Genomic DNA, 17,190 nt, shown 5'->3' with positions numbered 1-17,190 from the left:
CTGAGGAGAGGATAGGTAACAGTAATAGGCCCCACAGTTTTTTATACTTGGGGCTTTAACGTGTGAAGCACTTTCTGTAACAATAAACATTCAGTGTTAAGGGATTCTTCAATAACCCACTAAATAACTGAGCTCTAGCAATCATATTTCCTTAATGCAACAAAACCTGTTCAGAAGCAGAAAATAAGGTATTCATTTTCCCTGCATTCTTTTGATTACCTGATTACTAAGCTTTTAGCAAGTTTTTAAAAACTTATCATCAAACTCTAAAAAAAATGGTCAGGTGAAGCTTTCTTGACTCAGGTCATTTTAATTTACTTATTGATACTTCATAATAATTAAAATTAAAATAAACCAGCTCTCACAAATTAAAAAATAGCTGACATGTTTCCCAAACTTCTGTTATTTCTAATATAAAGTGAAGATGAAGCTTTGTAACAGGACCTGTGAACTATCCTGTAATCACTAGGTAGAATATTCAAAGGATAGCAGTAAGTACAAGCTGCATGTCTGCTTCCTGATGAAAATTACTTTGAGTTATGGCTAAAGGCTTCCCTAAGTTCACAGAGGGGAAAATTTAGATTTCACTTAAGCATTATTAATTACTGTCTATGGGTTTCAAAAAATGTAAAATCATTAGACCTTATTCACTCCATTTCAAAATGAGAACAATGATAACAAACTATCAATTAAGTAGTTATTCCTGGGGAAAAGTAAGTAATATATGTTATCTCCTAAAATAGAAAAGAGGGGCTAGAAAGATGGACCAGTGGGTAAGCATGAGGTTCTGAGTTCAAGTCCCTAGCACAAGTGTGAGATTGTTGGGTATGGCCATGCTTACCAGTAACTCCAGCTTTGGGAGATAGAGACAGGCTGATCAGAAGTGCTTCCAAGGCAGCCAACCAACCTAGCAGGAAAAGATTTTCTAGTTCAATAGGAGACTTTGTTTCAATGGAATAAAGTAGGAAATGTTACAGAAAGGAACCCAAGGCCTGCACTGACCTTTACATGTTTGTGAATCTGAGAATGCATTTTTTCACATACCACACATACACACATGCTCTCTCTCTCTCTCTCTCTCTCTCTCTCTCTCTCTCTCTCTTTCTCTCTCTCTCCCCGTCTCTCTTTCTCTCATACACACAGAGAGAGAGACACCTATGCTCAAATTGATATAAAATAAATAAGAAAGAAAATAATAGGTAATGGCCTAATAAGCAAATTAATAAGAAGGCATTGATGATTAATGACGATAATTGATGACTTTCATAATAATCATCCAATATTAATGAATGACAGCAATTGTTATCTACCAAAATGTTGCCTTTGTGAGGAACAATGCTTAGATTCTAGTGTGGTAGTGTAGTTGAATGAATTTTGTTTATATTATGTAGTTTTTCATTATATAGTACAGAAACAGCTTAGCACATAAATGGATTTATGTCTTGGTCTTCAGTTTGATACCATTGATCAGTGTGTCCATTTTTGTGCCAAAATCATGCTGTTTTTATTATTACAGCTCTGAGGTAGAACATGAAGTTAGGGATGTGAGACCTCCAGCAGTTCCTTGTTATTTATGACTGTTTTAGCTATCCTGCTTGTGTGTGTGTGTGTGTGTGTGTGTGTGTGTGTGTGTGTGTGTGTGTGTGTGTGTGTTTCCATGTGAAGTTGAAAATTGTCCTTTCAAGATCTGTGATGTGGAATTTTGATGGGGAATGAATCTGATGGGGATTGCATTATGTCTATAGATTGTTTGTGACAGGATGTCCATTTTTACTATATTAATCCTACTGATCCATGAGCCTGGGCGATCTTTGCATCTTCTGATATCTTCTTCAAATTATTTCTTCAGTATCTTAAAGTTTTTATCATGTCAGTCTTTCATTTTCTTGGTTAGAGTTACCCCACAATTTATTTATTTTATATTGTTTGAGGCTATTGGGAAACATATGATTTCCCTGATTTCTTTCTCAGTCTATTTGCCATTTGAATATAGAAGGGCTACTGATTTTTGTGAGTTAATTTTACATTCAACTACATTGGTGAAAATGTTTTTCAGCTGTAGGAGTTTCCTGGTGGAATTTTTAGGGTCACTTATGTATACTATCATAGCCTACATCTGCAAATAAAGAGACTTTGATGTCTTCAGTCTTTACTTTATATTTGTATCCCATTGATCTTCTTTATCTGTGTTATTGCTCTACCTAAGTCTTTACATACTGTATTGATTAAGTATAGAGAGAGTGGGGAATCTTGCATTGTTCGTGGTTTTAGGGGAAATGCTTTGAGTTTCTATTTAAGTTGATATTTGATCTAAGCTTGTTGCCAATTGCCTTTATTTTGTTGAGGTATGACCCTTGTATCCATAATTGCTCTATGATTTTTATCATGAAGGTGTGCTGGATTTTGTCAAAGAACCTTACTGCATCTAATGAGAAGTTAGTGTATTCTTTGTCTCTCAGCTTGTTTATAATAATTGATTTACATTTGTTAAACAATCCCTCTATCTCTGGGATCTTTTTGATATGGTCTTGGATTTGCTTTCTAATTATTTTATCTAGTATTTTTGCATCTATGTTCACAGAGAAATTAGTCTGATATTTTTTTTGTTTAGTCTTTATGTGGTGTGGGGATCAGAATAACTGTGTACTCATAAAATGAATTGAGTAACATTCCTTCTGTTTCTCTTTTGTGGAGTAATTTGAGGAGTATTGATTGGCATTAACTCCTTTTTTTTTATTTTAAAGTCTGGTAGAATTCCGTGCTAACACCATCTGACCTTGGGCTTTTGTTAGGTTCTGAGACTTTAATTATTTCTTCTATTTCATTAGAGGTTACTGGTATGTTTAAATTGCTTATCTGATTTTATTTAATTTGGTAAGTGGTACATGTTGAGAAAATTATACATTTCTTTTAGATTTTCCAATATGTTGGAGTACTGGTTTTAAAGTATGTTCTTATGATTCTTTGGATTTCCTTGGTGTCTTTTATTATGCCCCCTTTCCTTTCTAATTTTTAAAATATGGATATTTTTTCTACTGTTCGAGTTATTAACAAGCCCTCATCCAAGGGCTTATTCTTTTGCAAAGAATCAACTCTTTGTTTCATTGATTCTTTGCATTTTTATTTTATTTATATTTTATTGGTTTCAGCTCCAAGTATGATTTTTGCTATCTACTCCCTTTGTGTGTGACTTATACTTTTTGTTCTAGAGATTTCAAATGTGATGTGAAGTTATTAATACGAGGTCTTTCCATTTTATTTATTTTACAGTTGTGCTTCAATTTCCCTTCCCTACTCTCCTCTCAGTCCCTCTGTTGCATCCCCCAATCTATTCCCCCTTCATTTCTGTTCAAGAAAGGGCAGGTCTCCTATAGATATCAATAAAACATGGCATGTCAAGTTGCCATAACTCCAAGAACCTTCCTGTGTATTAAGGCTTGGCAAGGAGACCCAGTATGAGGAGTTGGGTCCCAGAAGCTAGTAAAAATATCAGAAATAGCCACTGCTCCCACTGTTAGGAGGCACATAGGAGGACCAAGCTATATAACTGCAACATTAGTGCTATGTCCCTATGTAGGTACTTAATGCTATGAACTTGCCTCTTAGATTAGCCTTCCTTGTGTTTAGGGACTGTTAAAATAAATGTCCTATATAGGACAAGATGTAACAGCCACTGTCTCTTTCCTTCATTCTACAACTGAGAGGCACTCAATTATCATTTTGAGATAAGGCAGGCTCATTTCTTCTTACATTTTAATAAGATTAAAAATTAGTTTGCTTGTGAGCCTAACCTATAATGCCTGAGCCATCTCTCCAATGCTACAAAAAGTGGGGGGCGGGGAGTGAAGGGACTATAAGAACCAGAGGGGATGATAACACTAAGAGAACACAGCTCACAGAATCAACTAAGCAGGACTCATATGAGCTCAGAGAGACTGAAGTGCCAATCATGGATCCTGCATGGGACTGTGCTAGGCCCTTTGCATATATGTTGTGATTGTTTAGCTTGAGTTTTTTTTTTTTTTTGTGGGATTCCTAATAATGTGAGTGTGGGTGTCTCTGACTCTATTATCTACTCTTGGGACCCTTTTCCTCCTATTGGGCTGCCTCATTCAGACTTGATATGAGGGCTTGTGTATAGTCTTATTGTATCTTGTAATGTCATGTTCAGTTCATATCCATGGGAGATTTACCTTTTTTCTGAAGGGAAACAGGGGAGCAGTGGATCTGAGGGAGAAGGGAGGTTGGGGGGTGGGAGGAATGGAGACTGTGGTCATGATGTACTGTATGAGAGAAGAATAAATAAAAATAAAGAAAAGAAAAATGTACATGCGTGTGATATTCACTGGGTTTATGTGTACCACATGGCTGTAGCAGTCTGCAGAGGCCAGGAAAATGATATTAGACTGAGTGTTCAGTAACAGGTACTTTTGAGACAAAGAATGGGTTCTGAGTACCAAACTCAAGTCTTCTGTAAGTGTAAGAAGTTCTCCTAACCACTGAACCATCTCTCTAGACCCCTGTCTTTTTCTTACTGCAACTTTCTTAGCTTTGTGTTGTGTTTCAGGTCCTTAGTCCCAGGGCCTGGAATACTAAGGAAGGAAGAACTCAGTAAGCTAAAGGCCATTGTAAGCTACATAATGGATTTCAGGCCATCTTGGGTTGTAGAGTGAGGAACTGTCTCAAAACAAATAAAAAAACAGAATAAATAAATAAATAAATAAGTAAAAAATATTCTTGTATATGTGGATCTGCTCACTATTTCTCCTTTGACCATGTGACTTGCTTGCTTTACCTTTCTTGTGATATCATTTAACTTTAAAAGAAACATAGGATATAAACTCCATAATGAACTATAGATACTATCCATGTTAGTCTTTTAAATATATAGTTTATTATTGTTTTGCAGATATCAGTGTATTTTGTTCATATTTACTTCCAACTCATCACCTAAATTCCTAGATCCAACTCTGACTTCCCCTATAACTTTATGTCATAAAAATATTCCATTGACTTTATTTCATGTTAATATATACCTCAATATGGGGCATTTCTCCCAAGTGTCATAGACCTACCAAAAGCCATATTCTTAAAGAAAACTGATTCTTCCTACCCACATAGCCATCAACCATCCATAGCTCATCAGTAAATGGTGGCGGCTCATGATTGCCTTCTTACTCAAGGCTAAAATGTTCAATGGCTTGATCGTGTGAAGCAACCGTAAGTTTATAAATCTAGTGGCTCTGTTTTGTCCAGAAGACATTGTTTACCTTAGTCCTTCCCCATCTTCGGCTCTTATATTATTTACATTTCTTGTCCTACAAAGTTCTCTGAGCTTTGGAGGAAAAGAATGCTATACAGTTGTCCCATTTATGGCTGAACACTGCAGTAACACTTATTGTGAGCACTTTGACCATTTGTGAATTTTTGTGTTAACCACCACCCACAAAGAAACCTATATGGTTACTTATAACCATATGCAACCCCAATTTCAAGGAATCCAACATCATATTCTTGCCTTCAAAGGCACCAGACATGTATGGGGTGCACAGATATGCATTGAGGAAAAACCAATTCACACACATGTATATGACTACAATCAGAGCCTAAAGGAGGCTGACACCACAGGATTGTAATTTTGAGAATAGTCTGACCTATAGAGAATTCCAGAGTAGTATAGACTACACAGATCATTACATAGATCCTTTTAAAAAACAAAACACAAAGAAACAAAATTATACACATGAAATAATGAAACTCTCCTTCTCACATCTCCATGAACACATGAAAATGTTTCAAACATATAGGTATTATTTTTGACATTGTACTGTGAAACATCGCATTTACTCCTTTAGAAGCATACAAAACAATAAGAAAGACCATCTCATACAGGCACAATTGGAACCATTATGCCTTTGGCTGGACTATCAGATGGTGTCACCATCATTGAAAACTCATTAGTAGGTCCTTGTAAAGAAAATGGCCATGCACCTGCCCAAACTTTTGTGCATGTATGCTGAGCATCTAAGTAGGAGACAGAAGTCCACTTGATCAACTGGACAGGATCCTTTTCCAAAGGAATAAAAGCCCAAGGAGGCAAAGCCATCATGACTATGTAGTCCCGGTAATCTGGTCTCTTTGGTCCTTAAACGCTGATGTTTCTATGTTTTTCACTTCTCTGTTTTTTAACATGCTAGGAATCTTGCACTGTTGATGTTCTTTCTCAGACTTCAGATGAATACTGTGAGAAATTTTGGGCTCTTTAATCCTCCCAAGGACCCCAGGAGCTGGATTGCCAGCTTCCTCTGGTGAAAGAGATGGTTGGTGAGCTATATGGTCTGTTTTCTTTCTTCTAAACTTTTGTTCTCTCTCCTGCCATCTGAAATTAGAAAATATTTACATTTATTTATTGCATGAGTGTTGTGTTTGGAGGTTGAAAATAAATGAATGGCACAGCTTGTGTGTGGTGGTCAGAGGATAATTCCATTCTAGGTGATTCATGCCTTTCTTTGCCTTTTCATTTTCTTTTGCTTCCACAACAGTACCTACTCTCCACTAATCACCTACCTCCTCTTTTCTCTGTGCCTTTCTATTTGCACATTATCTTCCAGTAGAAATTTTCATTTTGTTCCCCTTCCTATCTTCTCTATCTTTGCTCTTTAAGATGACTCTGTTTTCATAGAAGTTTGGAGAGATCAGGAATAACAGGAACATACCTAAACATGATAAAGGTAATATACAGCAATACAACAGCCAAAATCAAACTAAATGGAGAGAAACTCATAGTGATTCCTCTAAAATCAGGAACAAGACAAGGCTGCTCACTCTCTCCATAAAATGACTCTTAATGACATTCTGCTGTACTCATAGATCAGTATCTCAATGAACCATCATCAGAGAAGCTTCCTCCTGCAGGAGATGGAAACAAATTCAGAGACACACAACTAGACAATATGCAGAAAGTGAGAGACCTTGGAATGCTCAGTCTTAATGGGATCTCTCCATTAACTCCTTCTCCTTAGGCCTCAGGGAACCCTGAAGATGATAAAGAAAGAGTGTAAGAAGATCCAGAAAGGATGGAGGTCTTCTAAATCAAAGCTCATATGAATTTACAGAGACTGAGACAGAATGCACAGAGCTTGTACATGTCTGTATCAGGTCCTTTACATATATATTATGGCTTGATTCCTGGATGTCTGAATGAGTGTGTCTCTGTTTCTCATGCTTTCATTGGGCTCTTTTCCTTTTGTTTGTTTGTTTTGTTCAATCCTGATATGCTAGTTTTTGTTGTAATATATTGTATAATATTGTGTTTATTATATCTTAGAAGCCTGTTTGTTTTCTAATGACAGACAGAAATGGAGTGGATCAGAATGGGAGAGGAAGTCGAAGGTATTGGGAGTAGTACATGGAGGAGAAACTAATCAAGATGTATGATGTTAGAAAAAAAACTGTTTTTCATAAAAGGAAAAATATGTAGCTTTGGTTATAAGATGCTAACACTAAAATTCTTATTTATATCTAGAATAATGTTAATGCCCCATGTGGGCTGATTTGGAAATATTTTTTCATGTGAACATTATAACAACTTCCAATAATAAATATTTATACCAAGGTGTTACAATGATACTTTAATTAGCTCAAAGGTTATGAATGATTAGAATATCAAGAAATTTGATTATTGGGAAATTATATGTTAACCTTACCAACTACTAAATATCCATTTAACAATTTTGGCCGGTATTCTGATTATTAGTATTACATAAAAAATGGATTCTAATCTCAAAAATGAATTAATAAATGAAAACAAATAAATTTTCATTATTCTCATAAAAAAGAAAGAACTTATTTCTTATGTCCATTCTGGGAGTGATTTTCTCTAGATCTACTGGTTTTCTACCATGAAAAAGATTAATGTTTGAAGACCCTTCCAGCATGTGCTGCAAGAGCATGAGGAGCTCCAAGTTCCATGGAAATCCAAACATGTTCTGAAACATGCTTCTCCTTCTGCCAGACCACTTGTTCTCTCTAGTTTTACTGATATTTTAATTTTATATATGTGCTCACAATTTACATGATGCTGAGGCAAAATAATTAACGAGTGAAACTAAGGAGGGAAAGGTAGATTATGGTTCATATTTCCAAGATACAATCCATCATGGCAGCAAGAGTGACAAGTGGTCAGCTCACACAGTGTCACTGTCAAAAAATAGGAAGTGATACAGATGCTGTACTCAGCTCAGTTTCTCTTTTTCATTTCATTTTATTAGTACTTATTTATGTATTTGTGTGTGTGTGTGTGTGTGTGTGTGTGTGTGTGTGTGTGTGTGTGTGTGTGTGTTCAGAGGATAGGTTGCAAGATTGGCTTATCTCCTTCCCATTTGGGTTTTGGAAATCTAACTTTTTTCCCACCCAAATACATTGAAATTATAACCTTCTAGCCTTTGCCTCCAAAACCTCATGATCATCTCCCATGCAAAGTATAAATTCACCTATAAAGTTTCCATAGTCTTTAATGATTTGGAGTTTATAAATTCAAAGTCCAAATTTTTAGAACTCAAGATAATCAATCCCTTAACAGAAAACACTTACAAAATTAAAAGCAGGTTACAGTTTGCCAACTACAATGTCACAGAATAAATATTCCCATTCTGGTGTAGAAAACTCTATGTATGGAACAAGGGAATAACCAACGACAAGCAGAAAGACCCATATCCATATATGAGCTTTGTTATAAAATTGGCTGAGCTCTAAAGGGATCAGGTTCCTCTCTCCAACTCTGCTGGTCACAGCATATGTAGCTTTTCTCTTAGGCTGTTTTTATTCCTTTTCTACAAATTTCTTTGGTGGATATCCCAGTGTCCTAGCATTGCCAGTATCCTGGATCTCCATTGCAGCATAGGCCTCACACTCAAGTTTCACACGATTGCCTACCAGGACCCCATTACAGGGACTTCTAACAAGCTATACATTGAACAGCCTCAGCTGCTCTTGGAAACAATTGGGAATAAATATTAAGTACTTGGTAAGGTTAATTTATAATTTCCCATGACCTCTGTTCTAGTTACTCTTTTTGTTAATTTGTTACAAGCTATAGTTATTTTGGAAGAGGAGTCAATCAGTTGAGAACATGCTCCCACATGATTGGGTTGGGGACAAACCTGTGGTACTTGATTGATGATTGATGAAGGGCCCAGCTCACTATGAGGGTGTCTTACCTGGACAGGTGGTCGAGAAGTGTCTAAAAAACAAGAGTGAGAAACTCCTGGTGAGAAAGACAGTAAGCAGCACTCCTCCATGGCCTCCTGCTTTCAGGTGGCACATGCCTTTAATCCCTGCACTCCAGAGGCAAAAACAGACAGATTTCTACAATGTAAGGCCAGTCTGGTATACAGAGTGAATTTCAAGACAGACAAAAATAATCAGAATAACCCTGTCTCATAAAAGAAAAAATAATGATAAAGAAATAGTTATAATAATAAATAAATAAGCCATGTAAATTTGAAAAATACACACAGAGAGAGTCTGGATATTGTATGTTATCATGTTATCTTTAAAATTTTTAATTGCTGACAAAGGAACAACCACTAAAAGAAATTTAATATAAATGCTGATAAATTAATACAACTTTTACATTTTAAAAATGATTTGACTTCAAAATTTAAGTCTAAGGACAGGTTACTTATGTTTTCCTCTTGTTAAGGTATTATGTTTGTATAGCTCTATTTAAAATTTAAATAGAGATTATAGATAGTTACCTATAATAGTCAAAACTTATGGTTAGGTTACTTAGGTTTTCTAGATATATAGAGATATATTTCAATTGGATAGGCATTCTTCAAACCTTTGAAAGACCTACAGAATATGACACTTAAAATGGCTTATGTTTTTTCTTGACAATGAGACAACTGCTCCTGGCAACACCAACTGCATCATAAGGGAAGATGGACATTGAAGAAAATCATTATGGAGTTTGCTTCTTGTATGTCAAGACTCGCCATTTGGGCAAGAAAGTTCTCTTGTCTGGACTGTTTGACTTTATGCTTTATAAAATAGACATGCAGGACCCACAGGAAAGTGATTGCTGGAACAAAATGGACATTGCTGCAGGGTTCCTGCTTCATGGAAGTGTCTGCCAGACATCCTACAGGACACAGAGAAAAGTGACTGGCAAACTGCCAATACTTAAAACAATTTAAAGTTTCCTGCTTTGCTGAGGAGTCTTTCAGATACTCTATGGCCTATGGGCCAAAGATAAAGCATTACTGAAGAACTGTGGGTGACTGACCAGGCAGTGAGTTGTCTCTGTCAATTCTAGCATTTGTATGTCTTTCTGTGGTCTTTGACGAAGTTGAAAAGAGATAGTTATGGTTATAATTTTCCTTAGTTATGATAAAGGATAAGTTACATATAAGACTTTAGACTCACAAAGATAGGACAGATAAAATATTTTCTTTATCTTGCTAAATGTACTAAATATTGTAATTATAGTTCTTGCTTAATAGCTATTTTGCCATATATAATTTGATTTTGTTAATATATATATATATATATATATATATATATATATATATATATGTTAAAGTTGAAAACCTTTCTCTTTATTTAGACAGAAAGAGGCAATGTTGGGGGAAGTCTTCTGTACATATTTCTCTTATTGGTTGATGAATAAAATACTGTTGGCCAATAGGGAAGCAAGATAGGTGGGACTAGGAGACAAGGAGGATTCTGGCAGTTGTAGGCACAAGGAGTCATGATGTAGGATTTGAGAGGAGTGATATGTCTCTGGACATTTCTCCAGCAAGAGAAGACCATGTGAAAATACTTTGATTGATTGGAATGGGTTAGAAATTAAGTCAGAGCTAGCCAATAAGAAGCCCAAATACTGGCCAACAGTTTCATAATTAATATAGTGTGTTGTGTGTTATTTGAGGGCAGAAGCAATGACAGAAACTAGGTGGCTGGGTAAAAATACATGTAACAATAAAACCCTTCTTCCTTAAATTCTTTTGACACTGTATTCTATAATCAAGTCTTGGTTAGGCATTCATTGCTGTGACAAAGACAATGACTAAAATCAACTTGGGGAATAAAGGGTTTATTTTACCTCACAAATTGCAAACCATTATTGAGGGAAGTCAGGGCAGGAACTCAAGGTAGAAACTTAGAGGCAAAAGCAAAATAGAGGCCATAGAGAAATGCTTCTTATAGGCTTCCTTAGCCAGCTTTCTTATATAACCCAGCAATACCTGCACAGGGGTGCCACTGCCCCCAATGAGCTGGGTGCTTGCACAATAATTATCAATCAATAAAATGCCCCCAAAGACTTTCCATAGGATGGCATCTTCTCAGTAGAGATAGGTCCCTCTTTGCTGATGACTCTAGCTTGTATCAAGTTGACAAAAAGGTGACCAGTTCCCTTGCCAAATTAAATCACAAACATATTTACTATTAAATCAGAACCTTTTCTTTGTTTGTACTCAAGAACTCATATTAATTTTACAATACAAAACATAGTGTATTTTTAGAAGTTCTATAGTCTTGAAAGTCCAGTTTCTTTAAAATCTCTAAAGTTTCTCTAAAACCTGAAATTCCTTAACTCTTGATCTTGTAAAATAAAGAATAGATTATACAGTTCTTATTCCAAGGGATAAGAACCAGAATATAGTCATAAATCAGAGCAAAACTAAAATTCAGCAGTGTAAAAAGTTCAGTGTTTCACATCTAGGATCCACTCAAAATCCTCTGGGCTCCAAATGGCCTGGGCACTTCCACTTCTCCTGCTCTGGTATCCTTAGCACACAAAACTTATTATCTCTTTTCAAATAATGCAAGATTTTATCAAGATGACAAACAAATACTAACTAGCACTTATACTGTGAAGGAAAGAAATTAAGACAATAGGCTAGGAACTACATGGCTAAGCTTATTACAATAATGACTACCACTTGTAGTACCAACATTCTACTTTAATTAATATACCAATTGCTAAGACAAAATACCTTATAAAAGCACCTTGATGAAGTTTGAATTTATGCTGACTCACAGTCCTTCATGGTGAAAATGTCACCACCTCTACCAAAGTTTGAAGTAGCCATTGTATCCATAGTCAAGAGGCAGAAAGTGATTAATATTTATGGTACTATTCCCAGTATGCATGTCTTCCTACCTCAATTATTGTAATCAAGATAATCTCCCATAGGCATTCTCAGAGTCTAATGTAAATAATCCCTAATAGACATCTTCTAGATTTTCTAGAGGCTTATCTTCTAGGTGATGCTGGATCCTGTCTAATTGATAATCAATACTAGCCATTAGTCTGCATAAAGTATGAAAATTATAGAGAAAGCACATCACTTTTAAATTTTTTAAATTGTCTTAATTTATGCAACACGATTATATCCAGTTGAAACCATTTTCCTGCCAATAACATTATTTGGTTCTTTATGGATGAAAAAAACATTGCATATCTACATCCCATTTTCTGATCCATTACTCTGTTATTAGACACTTACATTGCTTGTAAAGCTAGAATATAGTGAATAGTGGTATGATAAACATTACTATTTAAGTATCTATTTGATTAAGAGTCTTTTAGATAAACATCTAGGATTGAAATAACTGTGTTTTATGATAGCTCCAGTTCCAACATTTTGACAAACATCCATGTTTATTTCCATAATGGAAGAAGTATTTGGCATTCCTGCCAATAGTACAGAAGGGCTTCATTTTGTCTGCCTCCTTGCCAGTACTTGTTTATTTTCTGAATGACTCTGATTCTCAATGGGGTAAAGTAAAATCTCAATGTAGTTTTAATTTGCATTTCTATGATGGGTAATGAGGTTGGGCATATTTATTCTATCATGTTATTGCTATTTGTACTTTATCTTTTATAAACTGTCGTTTCATTATCCTATTGGTTGACTGGGTTGTTTGATTATTTCTTTTTGTTTAATTTTTGAGTCCTTTGTATATTTTACATATCACTCTTCTACCAGAGCTTTCTCCTATCTTATAGATTGTATCTTCACTGGATGAACTGTTTCCTTTTCTATACAGAAATGCTCTAAGTACACAAGGTCCCGTTTGCCAACATTTAGCATTATTTCCTGAATATCCTGAGTCCTGTTGAGAAATCCCTGCCTATGCTAGTATCTTGAAGTGTTTTCCAACTTTCTTCCCACTTTTCTGAGTCTTACATTAAGGTCTCTGATCAACTTGATGTTGATTTTTGTGAGGAGTGAGAGATAACAATGTAGTTTACTTCCTTCTCTCATCCCTAAGTCAGCTAGTCAAGATCTATATTGAGTAGGAGAAATGAATGTGAACATTCTTCTTGTGTAGTTTACTAGAAACAAATACTTTAATTTTTTCTCAATTTGATATGTTTGCTCTGTTTGTCATAGACAGCCTTTGTTACTTAAAGACAACTTGACTCCTGGGGGTGGGGTGAAGTTGGGGGGAGCAGAAGGAGGGCAGGAAGGGGGAAGTAGGATTTGTATGTAAAATAAAAAATGATTGTTTTTAAAAATAGATAAATTTGTGCAACTTCTAGTGTCTTTATAGTAAAACATGGATTGTCACAGGCAGCCTTTATTATTTGAAGATGAGTTGCTCCAACTCATAGTGCCTTCATGATAAAACCATGAAAGGATGTTCAGTTTGTCAAAGGCCTTTTCTACATTTGTCAACATGCTCATGTAATTAAATACATAGTTATGTGTGTAACATTTGTTGATTATTATATATTAAGCCTTTCTCACATAACTGGTATGAAGCCAACTTGATCTTGGTGAATATTTCTAATGTTTCTTGAATTTGGGTTTTAATTCATTAGAGATTTTTCCTTTTAAGTTTACAAGGAAGTGTTTATAAAATTTTTATGTTGTATTTTAGCCTTTTTTATCAGATTAATTCTGGATTTATAAAAATAGTTTTACAGTGTTATATCCTGATTGTCTTTATGGATTAGCTTCTGAAGCAGTCTTCTCAGTTATTATTCAACAGCCTGGTGGATTTCAGTGGTGAATTCTTCTGGGTCTCTGCTTTTCTTGCGGAAGATATTTTAAAATTTCAAGTCTTGTCATTTATTACAGATTTCTTTAAATTTCTTATCACATATGAGTTTACCCTGATAAGATGGGTATCCAAAGATACATTAATTTCTTTTAGATTTTCTGCCTTAGAGAAAATCTAATTCGATATTGATTTTCTCAATTTTATGGCTGTCTATAATATATTCCTTTATTGTTTAAATTTATTAGTTTCTTTTCTCTTTCTTTTTCTCTTTCCTTCCTTCATTTTCTCTATCTAATCTTAATTATTTCTTTCCATGTGCTGATTTGGGATTTTCTTTTTCTTGTTTAGACAGGGCCTTAAGGTACATAGTTTAGTTACTTATTTAAGATCTCTCTCTTTTTATTTAATGTATGTGTTCACAACACAGCACTAAACTTCCCTTTTAGGACAGTTCTAATTGTATACCATAGGTTTTTATATGTTGTGTTTTCAATTTCTTTTGTTTCTAGATCTTATTTCCCTTTTCCCTTCAATAACTCATTCATAATACAATAGATTATTTTTCAATCTCCAAGAGTTTGTTTATATTCTGTAGTTTCTCTTACTGTTTATTTCTTTTATCAGTTTGTAGTTAGAAAGAATGTAGAGAATTATCTCAATTTTCTTACATGTTTAAGACTTTCTTTGCACTAAATTATGTGATTTATTTTAGATAGAAATGATGAGCTGCAGAGATCAATAATGTCATCTGAGTCATATAATTCTGTTTGCTACTTTTTGGGATGACTGATTAGTGTGAATGGAATATTGAAATTACCTGCTGTACTAGTCAGGATTCTCAAGAGGAACAGAACTTACAGAATAAATGTCTCTGTATAAATATAGAAAGGGGATTTGTTGGTATTGGTTACAGACTGTGTTACAGCTAATTTAACAATAGCTGCCTAAGAATAGAAGTCCAAAAATATAATAGTTGTTCAATCCATGAAGTTGAATGTCTCAGCTGGTCTTCAGCATATGCCATAATGCTGAAGAAGTAGGCTCTAATGCCAGTGAAGAAATAGACTTTATAGTGAGAGTTAGAGCAAGCAGATAATGTGATAGAGAGAGAAAGAGATAGAAATAAAGACAGAGACTGGGTCTGGCATGGGCCTTTGAAACCTAAAGTACCTCTAGCAACACATTTCTTTCAACAAGGCCACACCTCCTAATCCTATTCTTTTTAAATAGTGTCACTCCCTGGTGACTAAGCATTCAAATTTAGGCATCTGCAGGGGCAGGGAAGCATTCTTATGCAAACCACCTCACCTACTAATACTGTGTTTGGGTGTTCTGTAGTTTTATATACAGTACTACCTACTTTGTGAAATTATGCACACCTGTGTTAGCAATTATGTGTTTGCAATTAAAATATTTTCTTCATGCATTGTTTCCTTAATCAGAAAAAAATGGCCTTCTGTATCTCTGCTGACTAATTTTTGTTTAAGGTCTGTTTTGTGGATATCAGAATGGTGGCATATGCTTGTTTCCTTGTATCATTTGTTTTTAATGCACTTTCCATACTCTCAACCTAATGTAGTATCTTTCTCTGATGGTGAGGTGCATTTATCAAAGGCAGTACATAGTTATTTCCTATTTTAATATTTCCTATTTTAATACAGTATGTTAATATGTGCATTTTGATGTTGGGATTGAAGAAATTAGTATTCAAAGTGATTATTAAGTAGTGTATATATCCATCTCTTTCATATTGTTGATTTTGTAATATTCATTGTTTCTTTTATTCCTTATTTGCTTAACTATCATTATGATGCTATTTACTCTTTCCTATAGCCACTAAAATGCATTTAGATTTCTGTTTGGTCCAAGGATTTGTACCAGTGTCTTCTACACAGATTTTTCTCTTTTTCTGTAGAGCAGTCATGCATTTCTTTAGCTTGTATTATTCTGAAAAATCTTTCTTTTTTTTTTTTTTTCAATCACAAGAGACAATTTTTTTAGGTAGTATAAATTGAGTTGGCATCTGTCTTCCAGAACTTGAAAAATAGAACTTTAACAATTTGGGGCTTTTAAAGGTTCTATTGAGAAATCTGCTCTTATTCTGGGTGGCTGACCTTGTTTATAACTTGGTTAGTTGCTGCTTTCCACTTTATTTGTTCTGTGTTCTTACTAATTTAACTATAATATGACATGGGAGGTTTGTTTCTGTTCAGGTCTCTTTGGTATTCTAAGTTCTCCTATAACTGACTGGAGTTGTTTTTCCCAAGTTTTGCTATCATTTCTTGAAAACATTGTCTTTGCATTTACTATAAAGTTCTTCTCTTTCAATATCCATGATTTAATCTTTCAAAAGTGTTTTATGTATCCCAAATATTTTCTTATTAACTTTCCTTTGCCCTGCTCCGAATGTACCAACCTTTCTGTCTTGTCATCAAGCCCTAATACTCCTTTGGCTCACCATATGGCCAAAGCCATTGATATTCTCTTGATCCAATTCATTGTTGAGGATGTTGATCTGCTGACCTATTGCATACAGGAGGCTCTCCTTGGAGATTTAGTTTGACCTATTGGGCTTTTCATTTCCACTATTTCAGGTTTTGTCTGTTTCTTCAGCAATTCCCTCTTGTTCAATTATATATTCCTATCTGGAATTGTCTTTGCTCTTTTATTCAGCTGTGTGTTATAATAGAATTTCTTCAGGAGTTTGTTTTCTTCTGTTTTTCTTTAGACATACTTAAAAAATTCTTTGGAATTATGCATGTGGAACTTTTGTCCTAATTCACTCTTATTAGTGATAAATTCAATACAGAAGAATCAATTGCCATCCCATATATATGATCAATGTAAAGGTTGAAATAAAAGGTCATCTATTTTGAAACAAAAAAGCATTTAACTATTATGTTAAAAGAAATTATGTAAGATTCCTGTGCAATATAAATACTAATATCCACTAAGGAAAGAAATTAAAAAATCTAAATATATATCTTTTTCCTTAGTTGGAAATTAAATATTGTAAACGATTTCATAGTATAAAACTGTATAGCAGTAGCTTAGAAGCAGGTGGATCTCTGTGAGTCCAAGGCCAGCCTGGACTATGAAGCAAGTTCCAGGATAGGCTCAAAAAGTTACATAGAGAAACCCTGTCTCAAAAACAAAGAAACAAACAAGCCC

This window comes from Cricetulus griseus, chromosome 2 (genome assembly GCF_003668045.3).
Source record: "Cricetulus griseus strain 17A/GY chromosome 2, alternate assembly CriGri-PICRH-1.0, whole genome shotgun sequence".
Classification (NCBI taxonomy): domain Eukaryota; kingdom Metazoa; phylum Chordata; class Mammalia; order Rodentia; family Cricetidae; genus Cricetulus; species Cricetulus griseus.
Note: the sequence above shows the minus strand (reverse complement) of the source record.